Source organism: Pocillopora damicornis, chromosome 5, assembly GCF_964200805.1.
Source record: "Pocillopora damicornis chromosome 5, jaPocDami1.2, whole genome shotgun sequence".
In the NCBI taxonomy this organism is placed as follows: domain Eukaryota; kingdom Metazoa; phylum Cnidaria; class Anthozoa; order Scleractinia; family Pocilloporidae; genus Pocillopora; species Pocillopora damicornis.
In genome coordinates this window covers 25,357,382-25,378,524 of record NC_142674.1, presented here as the reverse complement: position 1 = coordinate 25,378,524, position 21,143 = coordinate 25,357,382, and the positions used below count along the sequence as shown (strand labels likewise).

Here is a 21,143-nt window from a genome sequence, read left to right as displayed (position 1 = left end):
GTTAGTAATTTTAGCTTAGTAATCATTAACTTACATCCCCAGGAAAAAGGTCAGGAAAGCTGTGTTCGTTCCAATTCGGATTATTATCAGGCAATATTTTCCACAGCTTTTACTCTCGACTAACTTCGAGAAAAACCTCTTTATCTAAATGTTGATGTCGTTATAAAAAAAAGGTTTGTTTTGACCATTTGTTTTGATATGAAGAAAGACAAGAAAGAGGAAAGCATGAACCCTTAGTTTCATTGAGGAGGCCTGGATCTGCAGAACAGGCGTAATTTTTCAGCGTTTCTCGGTGAAACGGAGGCAAGCGCGAAGCGAGCGCGAGAGAGAGTCACGCGCGAGAGGAGGAGTGAAAAATACAACTACGAAAACACACCTGTACCCCTATGCACACCAAGATAGAAAAACTACGAAAAACATTTTGAGAATAGTGAGTAGCTAGGGAGGTTATGATTAGAATTAAAATGCTTTTAAAAATGTCAGAATCATTGAAAAAAAAAAAAAAAGGAATCCGGTCTCAGAGCCCTTTTCCTTTTTTTAATAACAAAATGGAACACCCTCCTGTAAAATGTAGCTTATTATTTCTTATTGTTCTTGTAACTTCCAAGCTAGCTCCAACAAAATTACTCGGCTGCCCGAAAGTTATGTGACAAGTGACGAACACAACGTAAGATTAATCTAATTTGAATAATATATCATTTTAAAAAAATGATAAGTATTCAAATTGGATTTTATGCAAATACCAGTCAAAGGCCTCTTTTAAAAGAAATAAGATTGATCTTAAATAACAAGATCAGGGAATGGATAAACATACGTAGCACAATAAGTAGATACTTACGCACTGTTGAGCATCAGTTGACATGAAAGAAAGAAAACAACAATTGTTCAGTGAAGTGTTGTTTATAATTTTAGCTTAGTAATCATTAACTTACATCCCCAGGATAAAGGCCAGGAAAGCTGTGTTCGTTCCAATTCGGATTATTATCAGGCAATATTTTTCACTGCTTTTACTCGCGACTAACTTCGAGAAAAACATTGTTTTGATATGAAGAAAGACAGCAAATGGGGAAACCATGAACCCTTAGTTTCATTGACGAGGCCTGGATCTGCAGAACAGGCGTAGTTTTTCAGTTTTTTTCAGTCAAACGGAGGCAAGCGCAAAGCGAGCGCGAGAGCGAGTCACTCCAGTAAAGGCGTGTAAAGCTGTGTTTGTTCCAATTCGGATTATTTTCAGGCAATATTTTCCACAGCTTTTACTCTCGACTAACTCCGAGAAAAACCTCCTTATCTGAATGTTGATGTCATTTAAAAAAAAAAGTATGTTTTGACCATTTGTTTTGATATGAAGAAAGACAAGAAAGAAGAAACCATGAACCTGTTGTTTCATTTAGGAGGCCTGGATCTGCAGAACAGGCGCAATTTTTCAGAGTTTTTCGTTCAAACGGAGGCAAGCGTGAAGCGACCATGAAGTGCGAGTCACGCTCGAGGAGGAGTGAAAAAAAAATACACGAAAAAACACCTGTAACCCGCAGAACAGGCGCAATGCTCTCGTTTTTCCGACAAACAGAGGCAAGAAGGAAGCGAACACGAAGAGTGAGTCACGCACGGAAGGAGGAGTACGAAAATTGGAAGGCAAAACCAGCTGTACCCTGTACCTACACCAATTTTTCAAGCTATTTTTCCCCCAGACACCGGTGGAGACTACAACAAACATGGTTTTATGTCGAGGCAACATTTTCTCCAAAGAAATGACGGTTACAAGTAAACATATGTTTCTATGCGAGCGAAACCTATAAGAAGGTGATATATTTGAACGTAAATAATTCTTTACAGTTATTTGGTATTTCAAATGCGTATGTGGACAAGTTTTGTAAACCTAGTGCGTCCGCTACCTTCGGAGGATAAATCTCATAAATGACATTTATCCCATCCCATTGTTTACAATTGTTGTTGCTTATTTTTTAAGTTCAATTCTGTTCGTATTCCCAATTTACTTCTCTATGTGCTTGTAAATACATCAGCGATATATTTCCTTTGCTTATCCTTTACAGTTGGCTTGTACGGAATTAAACAAAGGGCTTCTCGAATAGCTTCGTCCATAAAACATGATACGCTACGCTTTTGTTGAAAGATATTCGTTTATCACATGATATTCACTAATCAATTTGATAGGAACAGTGGAAGTGTGGGAAGTATTTATTTTTTTGCGCTCCTCCCTCGCGCTCACCTAACGCTTGTCTCCGTTCGCCAATGAGACGCAAAAAAATTACGCCGGTTCTCCAAGCAAGACAAAGTGTGGCGTGACATAGTCGGCAACAAGTTATCGATTGGAAAGATATTTTTAAATATTGAACTACCAAGTTAAAGATGGAAATGATTACGAAGCACGAAAATATAATCTCTTGTCATGAACTGTTTTTTCGACGGTTGATGATCAAACTTTGGGCTGCTTGATGGCTGACAGTTAAACTCATTGAGACCCTTCAAAGCGGACGCTTTACCTGAATTGCACCCGAAACTCATCTAGAGACATGTATTGTAACTTTAATCATCATATGACCCGTATGGACCCGCGCACCCTTCTTTTATATGCAAGTACATCCTATCTAGGTTGACACAAAAATTTAGAAATCTCGAACACTAAGTGGTAAAATGTTCATTGACTGACGGTTTGGTCGGGCCGGACCGGATAATAAGCATTAGTATGACCTTGAGCCAAAAGTTTACCTGTCCGGCCCTTCCATCCAGTCGATAAGTACATTTTACGTAATTTTTTCCTCTTTCAAAGTTATGCTGTTTGCCAAAACACCAATAAAACTCACAACCAAAAACGGGACGCGCACGCTCCAAAAAATTAATCCGCACTTTAGGTACATTATGTTTACATTTCAACAAAAAATCGCCCATATTTTATTATGTTTCAAGATGAACGAAGATATATGCATTCGATTAAATCAAATTGAATGAATAAAAAAAAAAGAATAAAAATTTTACTTGATTTATGTAAGCGGTCAAACCAAATATGCCAAAGAGGGTTAATAAAAAATAATGGTTACTTACGGCCTTATTGTCACAAGGTCAAGCAAGATAATAAAAGAGAATAGAAAAGACAGTAAAATCATAAATCAGCAAATTGTGTGTAAATCAACAATCGTTTTAGTTTAACAGTTCACAATTCGAATAGATGATTAAAATCATACTCACATGCTGTATTGAGCAGTAACCAGGGGCAGAAAAGAAACAAAAAAAAGTTAGTTTAAGTGAGGAGAGTAATTTAGGAAAAGAATGCAGTAATGTTAAAAACTAATCAATGAAACTAGGTTAAACACATGGGATAAGAACTCGTTTCACACTTTTGAAGGTTTATTGGGCTGGAGACTTAGAAGATGAATGACCAACAATTAAAGGTAACAATATGATAATATTTATGGGCAACTGTTTGCACATGTCTTTCTGCTTGTTTATTGAGGGACAAAGTTGTTTGCCAGAAATTGGTTTTCGATCTTATAAGCGGACTTGTCAACAATGGCATTTTTGCTTAATGGGGAGGAAGCTTGCAGTTATTGCCAGATTGTTATCTAATTTGTTTCTTTTTCTGCTTAGAAGTTTCCTTAATGTCAGCATGAGCAGAGGAAAATGCCAATTTAAAAATCTATTCTCAGTTTTCCGACTCTGTTTACTTAAAACCAGTTCCCTGAAAGTTGTATTTGATGCATTATCTTCTGCTGACATTATGGTCTCAGTCTCTCGCTCTCTCTCCCCCCCCCTCCCCGTTCCCTCTCTTCCCCTCTCTTCCCCTCTCTCCCCCTCTCTCTCTCTTATGAAAATCTTCCGCACCTGTTGTTCTTAGTTGTCCACTAAACGCGAGAAAGGTAGCGGCGCAGATGTGCTCGCAACGCAACTGCTTATTCATGCTTTAATCATAAGAATAATCTTGAACAAACAAACAAACGAACAAACAAGCAAAAACAAACAAACGGAGATGACAACGTATCATTATCCCTAAAGTAATTAGTTCTAAGCTTTAACTTACCGCCTGATGTATTTACATGTATTTGATCCACCGAAGACGATATTGAGAGCAAAGAAAACGGTAGTGATAAGCAGAATTCAAGTATTATAAAAAATTGTTTAGTTCAACTAACATTTATAGTTAAAGTAGGCAATACTAACACACTTCCCATCAATCATCATATGGGACTGAAGGCTGGCCTCGGTTATTCTTCATCAACTGTTTTCGAGATATATCATTTATTTTGCTATTACAACGACTGGTATTAGAACATCAAATTCTCATCCTCATCCTCTCATCCTGTGTTTTGCTACTCATGCACGTTTGCGGTATTTAGGAATGTTATGGAAAGTGGAGCAGAAACAGATATCACAACTAAATTATTAACTTCAGTAATCTAATCATAATTAATAACTTACACGCTGGTGTATTTCACAAAGGTCGCACATGAGAAGAGAAAGCACAGAATGACAAATAAGTTAGGGTGATTAGATGAAAAATCAGTAAGCCAATAAATGAATTATGCATCGATTAATTTGAAGCTTCAACATCCCCCACTGGAAACCCCCAGGCGTTTAAACTTTTGAAAATTGATCCGTTCAAATTTCAGCCCCCGGGGCCAAAATTGTGTTTCAATACCCTACCCAAGTACTGGACTTAATGGTCAATTTTTTTTTAAAGGTAAAATGAGTGATCCTGACATTCTATACATTTGCCGAGCCTTATAAGCTAGACCTTGTAGACCTTTCTCCGGAGCCATTCGTACCCAAAAGTGAACTCTTTATCTTAAAACACCACATTATAAGTTAAAGCACTTTTATTCGACACTTCCGGTTCAAATTCCCACCTCAGCCAGGCGAGGCTCACGGCATTCCCCAACCCCAGGCACGAACGACAGTTACCCTACGGGGGAATGTTAAAGCTTTAAATTGATCGGCCCATTAATCAATAACTGAAAGAAAAGCGAAGCCATTTAGTATTGAAACGTTTTTAATGCAATGTGGTGTACCTGAAAAAAAAAAGAAGGTATATTGTTTTTAAACGATTTTGATTTTCTATCGGTGGAACAGAAGTATGGAGAAGTCTTTCTTCAAGACCTTTACCAAGTAGAAGTTTCGAAAAGTTTAAGGTGGTGACGCTTTGATATTTCCTTTGCAGAGAATAAGAGGGAAAAAAAAACCTTAACATTGAATGGACTCAAATCCACGCTAACCAGTGCATTCAAAGTTAAATATGATGTCACAAGATAAAGCTATTTTTCTAATTTTAACAATCATCTGTTGTTCAAAACAATGCAAAAGCAAAATTAAGTGAGTCCTGAAAGGAGGCTAAAGTAAAATTATTCATTAAGGTTTAGGATTCAGTGTGTGACCTTGAAACATGGGTTATTTTCCAGGCCGAAACGCAAATCTCGATTTCTGAATGAAGTACAACGCCTCCTGATCTTTTCTTTTGTCGTTATTAGTTTTCAGCTGGTAGAAAGGGTACAGAATGGGAGTGGTTAGCAGCTTTTCGGTCATGTGACATGTTACGAGTAACATCTACATTAAGAAATTGAAGTAGCACTTACTTCCTGATGTTTCCGAAGTGCAGTCCATGAAAAACATAGAGAAAGGAAAGAAAAGAAAATCACCGGCTATCACATCCCCTCGTTAACAAAGCATAGAAAAGTGGAAAGAGTAATGAGATATTTCCTATACAGCGCCAGAAATTTAATCAAAATATTTAAATGCTTTTCTTTTGGACATGCAGTTTTTATTATCATAGTGAATGATGCAGCTGACTTAATCCTCCCCTGTACTTTTTAAAAATACCCTAAAGATCAATATCAACGCCCTGACAGAAAAAGGTGCACACTGTTTTATTTTTCATTCTCCTTCTGAAAAGGAAGAGCTATTGTAAGTCGTGTTGCAAAAACTTGGTGACCTGTGAGCAGATTGTTATCCCTTTCGCCAGGCCAAATAAAACAAAGCCATTATATACAAAAACAGGGGGCCTCGCCATGGAAACGTGAAATTAAGGACGTCGAACTATCCTCATTTCAAAAATTATGGGACAACATAAAACACATTGAGTTTTATTTGGTTAATTTTTTGTATATTAGAGACTTTCAATAGTTAGTTTTATTACAAAAAAAACTTTCTAAAAAATTCCACGCCCACAACCATGAATGCTTGAATCAGGTGGCTGCTACGCTTTTCTTTGACAAAAGTGTGATTACCAATGCACTGAAATAATTACAGAAAAATATAAATGACATAGAATAAATAGGTGATTAAATAAGCTAATACTGAACATATTGTTTTTCACTTAAAAGTTAAGAAATTAATGAAATATCCAAAAGAACACTTACGTCGCGCTAATATTTCCATAAGAACGTTTCGTACATTGAGAGAAAAGAAAACAATCTCAAATTATGTAGTAACCAGGATTTGTTTCTTGCATTTGCAGTTGAAAAAACAGAAACAATAGCAACAACAAACAACTGAGTAACTTTAAAAAAACTGAAATGGAAACTGAAGAAAAGCATAGTACATTGTCAGTAGAAACATAAGTAAGAACAAGCTTAATTCTGCCTATTCGGTCTATGTTATAGTTATTGTTGTTAATTATTCGATTTATTATTAAATAAAGGAAAATATAGAGATAGAGAGAGAAGGCGAAGAGACAGCTCTCAATATTTGTTTGTATCTCGACCTGATTACTACAGCACAACTTGAATAGTTAACCATTAGCTTACAGGAAAGGTGACTGCAGTATTAGGACAACAGTGACAGCGATAACAGACTTACGGCACTGCTGTTCATCTGAATTATAACCACAGTTACTTTTCCCATCGCAACGTTTGTGTTTAGCAAGACAATCTCCATTTGCATTTACACAAGTGAACTCGTAGTTTGCACACTTTCCTGTATGATAATACAAATTATTTCAATTCAAAGACATAAAATATTGAGCCTGTGTATGTAAGAAAAGGGAGAAAACAAACAAAACCTGAAATAATCCAAACAACTTAGACATACTTCTTAGCTCTCGAGTCAAAAATAGAGGTTGTGCGTTTGCCTCAAAATTCTCCTCTGCTAAATATGTTTGAACCGATAAGCACACAAACGAGCAACTCGCAAGCTCTTGCTACCACAGATTCCCTTAGTAAATTTTAATCCCTGTCGTCTTCAGAAAGGAGAAAGCTGCCGCTGACCCTTGGTCTCTCTATGTCATTTTTTTCTTCTTTTGACTTTTACACTGATTTTGAAAAAAGGAAGAGACGAGGACTCGGCAGTATACTATTTTTGATATCATGAATATCCGTGAATTTCAGCTGTCTTGACGGAAAGGCTTTGTAAATATATATGGAACAAAAATAAACTGAAATCGATGAACATGTTTGATTAGTTTCTTTCCTCCATATCTCATACAGCCTCCCTATCAAGCAGGAGGTGACCAGCTAACTTTGGTTTTTGTTCCGCTTTTGTTGTTTCAATCCGCCCCTTGAAATCATTTTTTAATACTTCAAAGATCCTCAACCTTAGATTTTCTATTGATAGTTACATGTAAATCAAATAAATACAACCGATGTGTTCAAAATATGCCATTCCTTTAATGTGGTTATCTGAGCAATATTACAAGGAGACGACATAAAGATAGATTTAGATTTATGATACTTACTGCCAGCTGATTGGCGCAGGTAAAACATAAAAAGAAAAGGAAAAGTTACTCAGTTGGTCTATTAGTATCATTACAATACTATTAAGCTTTATGACATTTTGGCTATGGCGCACTGGCGACAAAAGTTTACGTGTAAAAGAAAAATTTGTTTGTAAGCTCTACATTAGCAATTTAATATCCCCTGTGTTGCGACCGTTCGCGTTTTCAGCTTTTCGCGGTCAGTTAATACAGTCAATTAAGGCAATGCCGATAGGTGCATGACTATATTTCTAGAAAAGCTTTTTTCAAATCAATACGCTAACGCTTGGAGAACTCAATATACTCGAGAAATCTCGAAGTGTTCATTCACTGCATGCATGCGTAATAATGGTTGCTTTAAAAATTTATCATATAGAGCATTTTACGTTGCAAAGTACAAATCATCATTTCTGGTCTCCCAGTCAATTCATTTGATTTTTTCCAACGGTAAGGTACAAAAGGAGTTCATCTCGTATATGAAATCGCCGCTATCTCATTCAACTAGTTGCAGTTTATTTCATTCGATTTTAAAGTGACTTTGACCATCACAAGCCTGTCTTCATGCCATTAAAGTTCTTAATCTAAAGATGGCCCAATGAGACGGCATTCAACCAATAGCCAGTTCAGTTTTGTAAAACTACCTCTGCATGTGATTTACGTCACAGCTTTATTTCGCTGTCTTGGGGGTGTTCTTGCAAATGAGGGGTTCTTGGAAAATACAGCTTTTTTTCTCTATTTTTGAAAAGAGAGTTAGCCTTCCAATTTAAAATTACTTTTAGAAAATAGCATTTTTACGCTAAGCCCATATAAAGAATAATAAGATGTACAGAAGTAAAAGTTACTTATCAACCACAGTACTTACTGCATTCTTCGTCTGATCCATCTCTACAGAAAGTGTGCCCATCGCAGCGCAAAGACGCCGGGATACACTGTTGTTGATTTGCACAAGTAAACTGATCGCCTCGACAAGTACCTAGCAGATGATTAAAAGAAACGCATGAGCCATGACAAAACGTTGGCACTTCTTGTACATTCTTTACCAAAAATATATGATGAATATTAAGGGCTACTTCACGACTTGAGCAGCTTACTTTTAGTGATTGATCTTTTGTGATTGACATTTTGCAGTGACTTTTCATCAAAGACAGAGTTTGATAACCATCAACTTCCACTTTATATTTTTTCAGTTTATCGTTATAATTTTATCGAGTTCTGTGTTTAATAACCTTTTCTTCGACTCATAGCTTCTGAAAGTTTACTTAAAAACAAAAAAACAAAAAACATCATACGCAATTCAGAAGTTCACTGATTCGCCAGTATGTGATGAGATTTACCTTAACCATCATTGTTATTGTTACCATCATTAAAAAGAAACATTTATTGTCCGATGAAATTTTCATGGAAATGTTTCAAGATGGTGAGTTTTTGATGAAATGTCGGAAATACCATGCAGTAAGACACGCCTCACTCACGGCGAGCTCCTCACCCGAGATTTCAATCTTTTCTTATTGTTTTTTTTTTAAATTTAGCGCCAGCATGAGATGTTGAATGGTTTAGACTGGTTGTTACAAGTACTTAGTGTATCAGTTCTGTCAAAATTTGGAGTAACGGGTTAAGTCCTACAAAGTCTCCTTCAGATACAGAAAAGCCTGTTCAGAATAGGGTTGGAATTTATAGGGAATCACTCGGTTGACTAGAAGTTAAACATTACAAAATGGCAGTAGCAACATACTCGCAGATGTGCAGGGGACGGCTACCAGCAGGAGCAGTAGAACAACCTGGGGATTCATGACAATCTTTCTGGAAACAAAAAAAGATAAAAAATAATCAAAATCGAATGTAATGAGTCAAATCGTTCCTTTTTTGGTAGGAAAGTAAGCAATCCGCTGATTGTTGTGCTGCCTAGTTAAGTTCTCCCATCGATAAAGGAACAATAGGCAGTCTGAGACTGCATGTGGCTACTAATATTGCTACTAATACAGAACAGTGACCAATTGACTTTCAACCAATAATTCAAAGGTAACAAATAATCGTATAAATAATAACAATGATAACAATAGTAACAATAATTCATAGAGGGCTCACTCGAAAACTTAACGGTTCCTCCAGCCTCTAGGCTCCAAAATGATACAGCTATGTTTATTTTGCCTGTTCATTATAATCATTTTTCTTGTTTCATTGTAATTCCATTTTTGTGAGAAATAAAGACTTCTTGTTGTTTTTATAGTAATTGTAATAATGATAATGATGCTACTATGGTCACAAGCTATTGAGAAACGATCGAAATTGCGTTTGAAGACTTGTTTTGCAATTTGATATTTCACCCTTAGAACTTAGAATGAAGATTTTATGTTGACATTAGCAACAATGAAATGTTCTGATATACACAGTGCAGTTCAAAGATAAGGGGACATTTTATAGAAGTACCATGCGCACGTATCAAGCGACATACGTCGACATACTCGCATCAGAATACGCGTATATCCTTCTCGTACGGGCCTTTGTTATTCATTGCTCTACCTGTGCTTTGAGTGGCATTGAGTTGTAGAAAAAGGAGATGGTACTGTAAAAGCACCGGCCGCTAGCATGAAATGGGCAAAATGATTATGAAAACGTCCATGAGAGTTATCGTGTTGAATATGTCTGTCTTATGATAAAAATATGACCATTCTTTTTTTTTTTTGGTATTTTATTTTGTTGTATTGTAATTTCTGGTCACTTAAACCTGTATAATAATATTGTGACATTTCAAATAAACTTATAAGGAAGATAAAAAAGGAACACTTTACCTTTCTTGCACTTGGCAGATATCTGACTCAAAACGCTTGTACAATCTGAAAAAGTAAAACAAAATCAATTAAGAAATTGGAGTTCGTATCAAACTGAGAAAACTAAAGAATAGAAATTTCATTATTCATAAATACATTTTGATTAACTATGTTACTTGTTCGTCACAGCATTCCTAATGCCACTTGAAGTGACTTCTGAATAGGCAAGCTTAACGAGAATTTTATCACCAATCTGCTCCTTACAGATACTCATTCCAACACGGTAAAAGAAACTGAATTTGACAAAAACCGAGATTTCTTGATATGAATTTGATAGAGCACTGTTCAGCATCAAAAGTTCAACGCGTTTCAAATGAGCAATTACCTTCGATGCAAGGAGTTTTAGAGGGAAACCCTCCGAGAAAATAGACAGTTACTAGCGGGAAAAAGAACGTTCTTTTGAGATAGAAAAGAAAATGATAATAGTCTTTAAGTTATTAGTAGTTAGCCGTTTTCTTGGAACGAGCGGCCAAGAACAAATAATGTAAATTAACCAAAACGTAATGGCTAATTTAACCGACAGGTGCTGTAAAGAAAAATGTCCAAGAAATCTTTTATATATTCTAGCGCCCGGTCGTTTCCCGTCCGTTAATAACAATAAGTGGATTACTTCAGAATTGCATGATCTCTCACACGGATTTTTTTCTCTCCAATGTTGTCTTGTTTTCTTCCTATATAATATACTATTTTAAGACAAAATATTTCAGCAGTTTTTCCTTTTTTTGTCAAGAGGAAAACAGGTAAATGTGCGAATATAATTCAGCTATAACGACCACTTAGATCTAGAACTATAAAAGCAACGCTTATTTAACAAGCACTTTATCAGAGATAAAGCATACAGAAGCAAAGTACTCTAAAAAAAAATTGACCCAAAATGCTAAATATACCGAGATAATGATATTAACACAACAACACTCTTATGTCCGTCGAAGTCACCCCGATCAGAATTAGAATCAGTACTTGTATGGTTCTAAAAACCATCAGCTTTAAAATAACTATTTAACAACCGAGTCGAAATAATAGAGACGATGATCATTGGCGATGATCAATTATACACGGCACATCATCAGCAGGTAACAACTGAATTATATAATATTTAGAATAACCAAATTTTCAATGTTCCACGCGGTACAAAAATTGCCTAGAAAAAATTACCTTTCTCTAAGATGTTTCTCTGAGAATGAATAGATTCCTGCCGAACAAAGTCGAAAGTCGCTGAATATAAATATTCCTTCCGTGATAGCAAAAACCAAAAAAGGAAGACGGTGCCGTTAACTTTGCATAAATATGTATTTCAGAATCCAGTAATCATTCTCTTTAAATGTTGATGACCTCACCTCGAACAGAGCAAGTCAGAGGGCAAGAAAATTATAAGCTTGCAACCATCTGGAGAATGCAATTAACTTCTGAATAAACAGGTTTATATAACTAGAATTTTATTATCCCTTGGTTCCGTCATGATAATCAATCCAACACTTTAGAAAATTCAGATCGAGAGTAACTGAGGCATCTTATGGTTATTATAAAATTTTTTATAACACTGTTAAGAATGAAACGTTCAAGGCGTCTTAAATGAGCAAACACCTTTGACGCGAATAATTCTGAGGAGAAACCCTCCGTAAAAGATAGATAGTTATGAGATGGGTAAACACTGCTCTGTTGGGATAGAAAAGGCGAGAATAACAATAACAATTGTAACAATGACGATGATGATAAATGTAAATAATAAAAATACTAATAACCATACTGATAAAATAGACAACGATAATCTATAGAGGGGTAAATTCTCATGTAGCTTTAATGTTTTCGAATACCGTTGCTGATCGGCAAATTAGCATGATATTCTCTTTGTTGATCAAAGATTAGAATCATGACATCAATCATTGTCTCGTTTTGTTTTTCAAGTGTGTATTGATTCGTCTTGCTTTTTCTATAACGTTTCTGTTAATTTTTTTGACAGTCATCATTAATTGGCAAGCGTTTATTTGCGATCAAGCGGCCACCAAAAAAATGAAATTTTAACACCCATAATGCAAATGAACCAAAATAGATAAAAAGTTTACTCCACCGACAGGCGCCGAGAAGAAAAATGTCCAACATATATAGTCTCCTATATAAATATATATACTAAGGCACTGTTTGTTTCCATCTCTTGGCGACAAAAAGGGACACCGTAGAATTTCAAAATGTTTCTTATTTTATTTTCACTTTCTTTTCTTTGTTTCTATTTTCTTATGATGTACTGTCTTTTAAGACAAAAATGCTTCCTTCGTTTCTATTTTTTTCAAGAAGGGAATCGCGTGAGCGAGCGGATGTAATATGTCGGCTGGCTTACTCTCAGGAAAGATAATAGGCAAACAGGGGTGGGCTGGGGGGAGGTTAAACCTTTCACTTTCAAGATCTGATTGTCAATTCTCCCCTCTTTGTGCTACACATTTCCTTTTGAATTGGATACAAGAATTTGATGTTAGATCAAGATAGCAACCTCTACCTGATAAGTTTGAATATTCTCATTATCTTTCTGCTGAATAATGTATGGATATCATAGGAAGAAGATTCATAGTGATCACCACTTGGAGTGAAAGGCTAACCAATCACACTTCCCCTGAGAAAAATTTTTAAAAGGAATAATAATTATGAAAAGAGAAGAAAAACAATATTTCTTGGCGATAAGTTTAATCTAAACGCCCACCGAGTGACGCATGTAGAAATTTTTTTCATGGTTTACGAAACATCTTACGAAGGAAGAAAAACACTCAGTTGAAGAAACACTGGATTAGTAGAAAGGCTCGAACATATGGAATAATGTAATAGATAACTTAAGGGAAAAATAACGCAAGTCAAATGACATCGATCCCCCCTTTTCCCCTTCGCACCACTCTCTCTTTCCCCCCCCCCCCCCCCCTCACCGAAAAAAACCAAACGGAGACAGAGTGCATTGTTTGGGAGCCTTTCCTTCTTCGAAAGACCGTGGGAGAAGGGGGAGGACGGGGAGGACTCAAGACGGAGGGCACAGTTTTTCCCAATACGGACCGATCCTAGGCTGGTGAATAACATTTAATTTCTTTTCCTTTAAACTTAACCAGATTCTTTCCAAAGAACCCGAAAGATTTAGGGCTGTAATTACAATAAGATCTTGCATAAACCAAAAATATTTGAGCGAGTAAATGGTGGTTAAAATAGAGGTAATGCAAATTAAAGAAAGAAACTTCACCGAAGTCTGTTTTTCATTTTTCGTCCTCCCTCTTCTCCCAGGGTCTTTCGAAGAAGGAAAGGCTCCAAAACAATGCACTCTGTCTCCGGATCTCTCACATGATTGGCTGACTCAAAAGAATAATGATGTCATGATTCTAATCTTTGATCAACAGGAAGAATATCATGCTAATTTGCCGATCAGCAACGGTATTCGGAAACATTAAAGCTACACGAGAATTTACCCATCTAGAGATTATCATGAATCATTTTATTAGTATGGTTATAAGTATTTTTATTATTTACATGTATCATCATCGTCATTATTGCAATTGTTATTGTCATTCTCGCCATTTCTATCCCAACAGAACAGTGTTTATCCATCTGATAACTATCTATGTTTTTACGGAGGGTTTCTCCTCAGAATTATTCAGCGTCAAAGGTGTTTGCTCATTTGAAACGCCTTGAACGTTTCATGCCTACCAGTCAAAATTTCATAATAAACATAAGATGCCTCAATTACTCTCGATCTGAATTTTCGAGCGTGTTGGATTGAGTATTATTACAGAACAAAGTGATAATAAATTTCTAATTATAGGAACCCGTTTATTTAGAAGTAAATTGAATTCTCCAGATGGTTGCAAGCTCCTAATTTTCTTGCCCTCTTACTGGCTCGATTCGAGGTGAGGTCGTCAACATTCAAAGAGAATGACTTTTTGTTTCAGAAATGCATCTTTATGCAAAGTTAACGGCACCTTCTTCCTTTTTTCGGTTTTTGTCATCGCGAAAGGAATACTTATATGTAGCGACTTTCGACGTCGTTCGGCAAGAATCTATTGTTATGAGTAATTGTTGTTGTAAATATAAGCTTCTAGAAATCCCCAGACTGCTTATTCATGTTGACATCAAGTGACGCAGTTGATGACACAGTTATTAAGTAATACTACTAAAATAGTTCTTTTGTAAGCTTCTGGTATGTTCCAGACTACTTTATGAATGTATGTGAGGACTCATTTCTGTAGTAAAATGTAAAATGTTATTCACCAGCCTGGGGTCGGTCCGTATTGGGAAAAACTGTGCCCTCTTTCTTGAGTACTCAAGACAGAGGGCACAGTTTTTCCCAATACGGACCTCCCGACGGGCGAATAAATTATATGCATATATATGTAGATTTTTTCGTTCAGGGCTCCCTAAGCATGCATATGTATGTGTGATTAATTTATTACAATTTTTCGAGTGAATTCATAATGCATTCATATAAGCGCTTACGAAGAGTTGCAATTTCATAAACAAGCAGTTGGGGAGAAATAAGAGAGATGGTAAGTTTTGAGCTCGGTTAAGAAATGAAGATGATTTTAGTCTTGTGACGAGCGTGGGACAAAGAAAACTTCTGAGTCCCCATGAGGAAACGAACTTCAGACCTTCGGATTCTGCTCTCCGATGCTCTACTACTGAGCCACAGAGACTCCATGGTGAGTGAAGTCTCTTACGAAGTTCATATGACACGCGTCCTGCATACTGTGAGGATTAACAATGTCAATAGCGTAATGTTTGTGGATAGAACTTCGTAATAGACCTCGCTCATCGAGGTGTGCGCAAGGAAACACCGGCAGATGACAATGAAGTGCGCATATCCGAGTGTCGAGCTTCAGTGTAGCGTACCGTGGGCACACAACTAGGCATTGCACGAGGGCTTCACATGGGCTGATAGCTGTGAAGCAGCGTAAGCAAATAATTTGCAATCCGCGTTTTGAGCGCCAAATCAAACTGGTGAGGTTGAAGTTGAACAGTAATTCTCAGTATTTTACATTTTCTGATCAACTCGCAAAGCAACAATACCGGCAGAGCTAAAGCTTTGCCAACGAGAGGAAATTGTTATGATTCAAGTTTGTGGAGAGAGGGTTTTGCGTGAAAACAGGATGAAAAGAAAGAGACTGAGAGACCAAAAAAAACAAGAAGTAATTACGTAAAGCAAGTCGAGAAAAACGCCCAAAAAAGTTAGAGAGGACACCAAAATATGCAGAATACGGTGAAAGGAACGCGAAAGAGAACAAGAAAAGACATAAGTAAAAAGACGAATATCTAGCGAAGAGCAACGCGAGAAGGAAGTACATCCAGGTGTCCAACACCTTCAACTTTCCCTCGAAATGACTGAACATCCGAGCCATTTCTTCTTTGGTGCTGGCTATTTCCTCTGAGCATCTTTTGCATGTGTGAACCGAATCAATGAGTTGCCTCTTTGAACAATAAGGAACAGCAGACTGCGGTTGGATATCATCGTTTAGTATACTCCACAATGGACTGTCGATGCTTAACGCGTCTTCAACCGCAATTATGGAGGGGTATTTACAACCCACCATGTCAACGCTTTGTCCTGTGTACTCCTTGAACAGCCGTTCAATGGCTCCTGTTGCCTTCGTGATTTGCGCACAAAACCGTTTTGCAATGGCTTGTCCATCTAAAGAATGATTAACACGACATGAGTCAAAATGATACCGTAGAAAGCCTACACTACAATCATTTCATTACGATTTGTTGGTTAGCTCTAATCGGGCGTCTTATCGACGACTGTTAGCACTCAAACATATCAATGAATTACCTGCATATTTCTTCATTAGTTGTAAGAGAAACGACCGTTCTTAGCACTTGACATGCATGGATAATTGCAAGTCTTCTCGACGCTTCTCTTGAAAATCGCAGAGCTAGGCAATATACATTCTGCTGTCAGGAGACCATCGGGGTTGGCCGGCCGCCCTCAAGGTTCTTTAGCTGTTGATCCAACCTATTGCCAGCAGAAAGGAAAACAGTGGAGAAACCAAAAATTGATTGGAATTATTTGTTTGGTTTTGCAGCCGTGCAGTTCGATTGGCAAACAAAACTTGCCCCGAGAATCAAGTAAAATACCAATAACGACTTCCACGATTAACGGTTTGGAATTGTCCATAATTCTCATTGCTCGATTGCCTGATTGTCTGTTTACTTGTGTGATTAGCTATTTGTTGATAAATGGCTGGTAATGAGTACTTTGTTTTGGCGGACCTCATTTGAAAACCGTTTTAATATCCTTACGTAAAGATCATCTGGTTCCCAGACCAGGGGAGTAAATATAGCAGAATCCAAACGATGGTTTCATACCTGTCAAGCTGATCGGTCAATATATTCCAAGGTTCAGATGCCGGGGAAAATTTTTGCAGGTTTGTTCTGTTAATGAACCGTTTGAAAAATTCAGAAGAAAAGTATCAGAGAAAGTCAGGACAAATGACAGAAAGTTATGGACCAAAAAAGTAAGACATTAACTGTAAAATTCAGAAACGAAAATTGGGGTAAACATTGTATGAAAACCAGATCCCCATGCTACTCCATACCCTACACAGAAAAACTGCCTCAACTTGTCCTAGTAATCATCTGGTGATTAGCCTTCAAAGAAGAAAACGTAAACTCATAACATAAACTGTTTAAGTAACTTGTGTGTACCTTTCTGAACTTCAGTTGTGGTACTCTAATTTCCTCTTAAGCACTTCAAAAATTTATCAAACTATATGTTGCGGCAAACGAACATCAAGGCTCGATGAAATGCCAAGAAAGTCGTGACCGGAGAAAAATGCCAACCAAATCCAGGGGATATGTTACAGGGACATAACTTTAATCAATCTCGTAAACTGTAAGCGAATTAAAAAAGGGACTTATATAATAGATTGTATTCAATTAAACATGTGGCGACTTAACAGCGTAAATGAATCTAACATAATAAAAGAACTAATAAATGAACCAAGAGCTACGGCAAACACAAGATATATATATACAAATAAAGACGAAAGAGCTTGCTCGAAACGAGATAAACAACAAAACAAGCGAAAACAACTTACATATCAGTCCCTATACGCCGGTGGCTTGAAATCACACTTTATAAATTAACTTTGGATGAACACCGAACATGAACAGGCGATTAATGAAAGCGGGAGAGAAAAACTATTTAAAGGAATCAAATGGCACAAAGGCCAACTGTAACGCAAATGTCACGCAAGTTTGAAAGTCACGCATTTACACTATAATCAAAAGTTAAGTGGGGCAAAATACAATGGAGGTCATTCATTTGTCATGATTATTTTTGGTCGTTAAAGGTGAACCATTCCAAATAAGATCACAGCCGACCGAGTTGCAAGATAAAAAAGACTGGTTAGAGGTCAATAATAACTGGGCATTCCACGCGAAATTTGATAATAGCTTGGGACTTAGCGCGTGTTGTGTTGGAACTCGCCATGTGACTAAACTTCGTCGTAAATATAGTTTACACACAGGAATTACATCTGATCTTGACACAGTCAACAAAATCACTCGCTGTAATATCAGAGTAATTATGCCGAGAAAAGTGATATCACTTTCGAAGAGGAAGACCATGTAATCTTGTATCATATCTTTCGGATCAAAATGGCGGGCTTTTCGATCTTCGAAACTCTGCACGTTGAGGTAAATTGTCTATTTGTAGCACCTCTGAACTCAGTACCCTTTTGGATACTTGGCGAAAGGAAGATCAGAATAATCTATCACCCGTTAAAACTCTACAAAGGTTGGTGAAGTGTATTAGAAGTAGTATCTTTTTTTAAATTTGCAAAAAAATCAAACAAAAAAAAAAGACGATGATAATAACCCCTGAAAGCTTTCAAGTAGCTGCCTCAATGCAATTGGTTTCATTCGTTAATATGCTTTGAAATTATTATTATGAATTACACAATGATTGACTGGTTTCTCCAGTTCATCTTACATGTCAACAGATACCTTCCACCTAGCGAGGCTCGACATGGTGGTCTGCCAATGATAAAACTGTTGTTGGGTTAGCATGTCGCTGTCATTACACACCGAAAAAAATTCCTTTTCCTCTCTCAGAACGTATAAAACATAGCATGGAAAGGTAGAAAATAAATGGGAAAGGCAATGGACTAATGATTTGTGTGCTAGATTCTAGAGGGGAGTTTTTAGTTTCAAGCTTTGGCCGTGATAATTGTGTGATACACACTCAGCATGTATGACTACTTACTGAAACTGTAAGATCAGTAACATTGTTCATGTTGGGCTCTACAAAAAGTGAACAAACAATTTGGCAAAAAGTAGATTCAAAAGAATTTTACATTTTAAAATCACTCATGCAGGATAGCAGAGCTTGTGGAACATGAGAATGAGGCATATCATAAACTAGATCCAGATCCTTTTGATGATTGGCATCCAGGTAAAAGTGCAAAGCTACCTTTTCACATTACACACTATTTGTGTTTTATACATTATAACATCTATTACAAATACGTTAGGTAATGTAGTGTAAGGTATTCTCAGATACTAGGAAGGATAGCTACAGACCTAAAGGGGGTGAGTTTCTTTGAAAAAACTGTGATGCTGCATCAGTGGTGGAGTTTAACAAGATAATTTGGTTTTATTAACTGAGTTGATAATGTTAATTGACCACCATAAAGAGTTTCAAAACATTTCAAGCATTAGCCCTTTGTCAAAGTGTTTGTTGTGTAAACCTCTTCCATTAACAGCAAGCTGATAAGAAACAATATGCATGTTGAAGAGAACCAAGGCCTGCCAATAATGAGACAGGTCCAAGACACACTGTGCATGAAAAAGAACGAAACATGACAAACAACAACAATTCAAACTTTCATGAATGAGAAGTGTTGTTCTTGCTTCTTATTCAATGTCAGTTCTACTTTTTGTTCCCAGTGGAATCTTCACAAGACTCACTGTGTTAAAGAGGCACTATACTTATCTACTTACTTGAGTCACAAGAAAACAGTAGAACTTAGATGAGGCTTGGTGTGAGAAGTGTCCATGTCACAGTGATGGCCTCATGTGGTCAAACTGATATAGCCTGGCTGTGAATGAAATTAATTACTTTATTATAAATGTTTTCTCAGTTAGTACATGCACAATGATTGGTTAATTTAGTGGGTTGGATTTCACTGAACAGCCTGAAAAGTTTCAAATTTTGCGTCAATTAAAAATCTTGTCCTTTTATTAGACCTTGACATTAAAAATCTTATGAGCCTCATTTTCTGAGTCCATACTCTTAAATGACAGAACCGTGTTTGTTTGTTTTTTTTTGGACTCAGATTTATGTCCCTGGGAAAAAAAAAACTTGGTCTGTAATTTTAACAGTGCATTAAGAGGTCTTGGTTGTATTAAATGTTTTGTTTTTAATTTCAAGTATCAAGTAATAGAAATTTTGATAATTATTTTATTAAGAGGTCTTTTAGCATTTGCTATGGAGCGTCAGGATATTGCTGCAGTATTCAGAGAATAAAACTCTACCTTGGTAAGTCATTATAGCAGTTTTTAAGAGTGACCAGCATCTAATTTTGCCTTACAATATCTCCCCTGAGTTAAACATAAAGGCTCTGAGAACAAAAGAAATGATCACCAAATAAAGAAGCTTTTGACACCTTGTTAAATAAATTCTCCAAGTCAGCAACTAAAGAAATGTATATAGAACAGTATGGAGAATATGCATACTGATGTTAGGGTGACAAGGGGTTTTTAAAATGTTACACCTTAGCTTTGTGTTTAACAACATTTGTTTTCCAAAAGTCAGAGTGTTTAGTTGGGTTTATACTTCTCAGGAATTGTCTTTTGTCACTCATGGCATTTTTTGTTTGGAACACCTTTTCTAAACTATACGCTGAGGATTAAATCTTGAATTTCACATGTTTAGGTTCCCTGTATGCTGTGGCAGCTGCACATTTTAAAGGACTTGTCAGACCTTACACAGTCCCTTGTGACAGAACTGTTAAACAGGATTATCCTGAAAGCAAAGACAAACAGGAACAAGAGGGAAAACAGTAACATTGTGAGTAACAAAGTAAAGAAAGTGAATCTTGCTGAGCCAGGGCCATCATGCACAGTGCCACCGAATGGTGAAACATCTGGTTTGTGTAATAGAGAAGTGGAAGAAGCAAATAGACAATGAAAAGGGTTAGTTCACTTTTTGAGTATTGTAACTCAGATTGCTCCTCTGTCAGTGATTGAATCTTCTAACAACTTTAAGTTGATTTAAAGGGCATATAAACCCAAAAATACATGTTTTTCTCATGCTATGTAAAAAGTGGCGTAGGGAACGAATCTGAAATTCGTTTTGTCCAATTCGCCTTATTTTAGGAGAAAATCGGCATTTTCAACTGAAATTCCATTTCCGGTAAAAACAATATCGAGAGTCGTGACGTAAGCGGTGGAACTAAAATATTGCGCAACACATATTCCCTAATAGAACTGGTGTGGTAGCTCGTGTAAGTAGCGGTAGTTCGAAGATGTTTTTCAGAAGATAGTGACTCGAATGCCCTAAGCTTAGTATATGACGGCGATGGGGATGATCTAGAATCTTTAGGGGAGTCTGGGCCACGTCCTTAACAATATGAGCTGCGTAGGGTTCACCGAAG

The 21,143-nt window shown here is 36.7% G+C and overlaps 1 long non-coding RNA gene across 1 annotated transcript in view; it reads left to right on the top strand.

The window, feature by feature from the left end:
• Positions 1-20,767, top strand: part of LOC149046139 (uncharacterized) — a 38,081-nt gene extending 17,314 nt beyond the window's left edge. Inside the window, exons 2-4 of the long non-coding RNA XR_016186752.1 lie at positions 18,864-18,940; positions 19,959-20,026; positions 20,423-20,767. This is a non-coding gene — a long non-coding RNA (uncharacterized LOC149046139). The remainder of the gene's footprint in view (positions 1-18,863; positions 18,941-19,958; positions 20,027-20,422) is intronic.
• Positions 20,768-21,143: the final 376 nt, after the last annotated feature.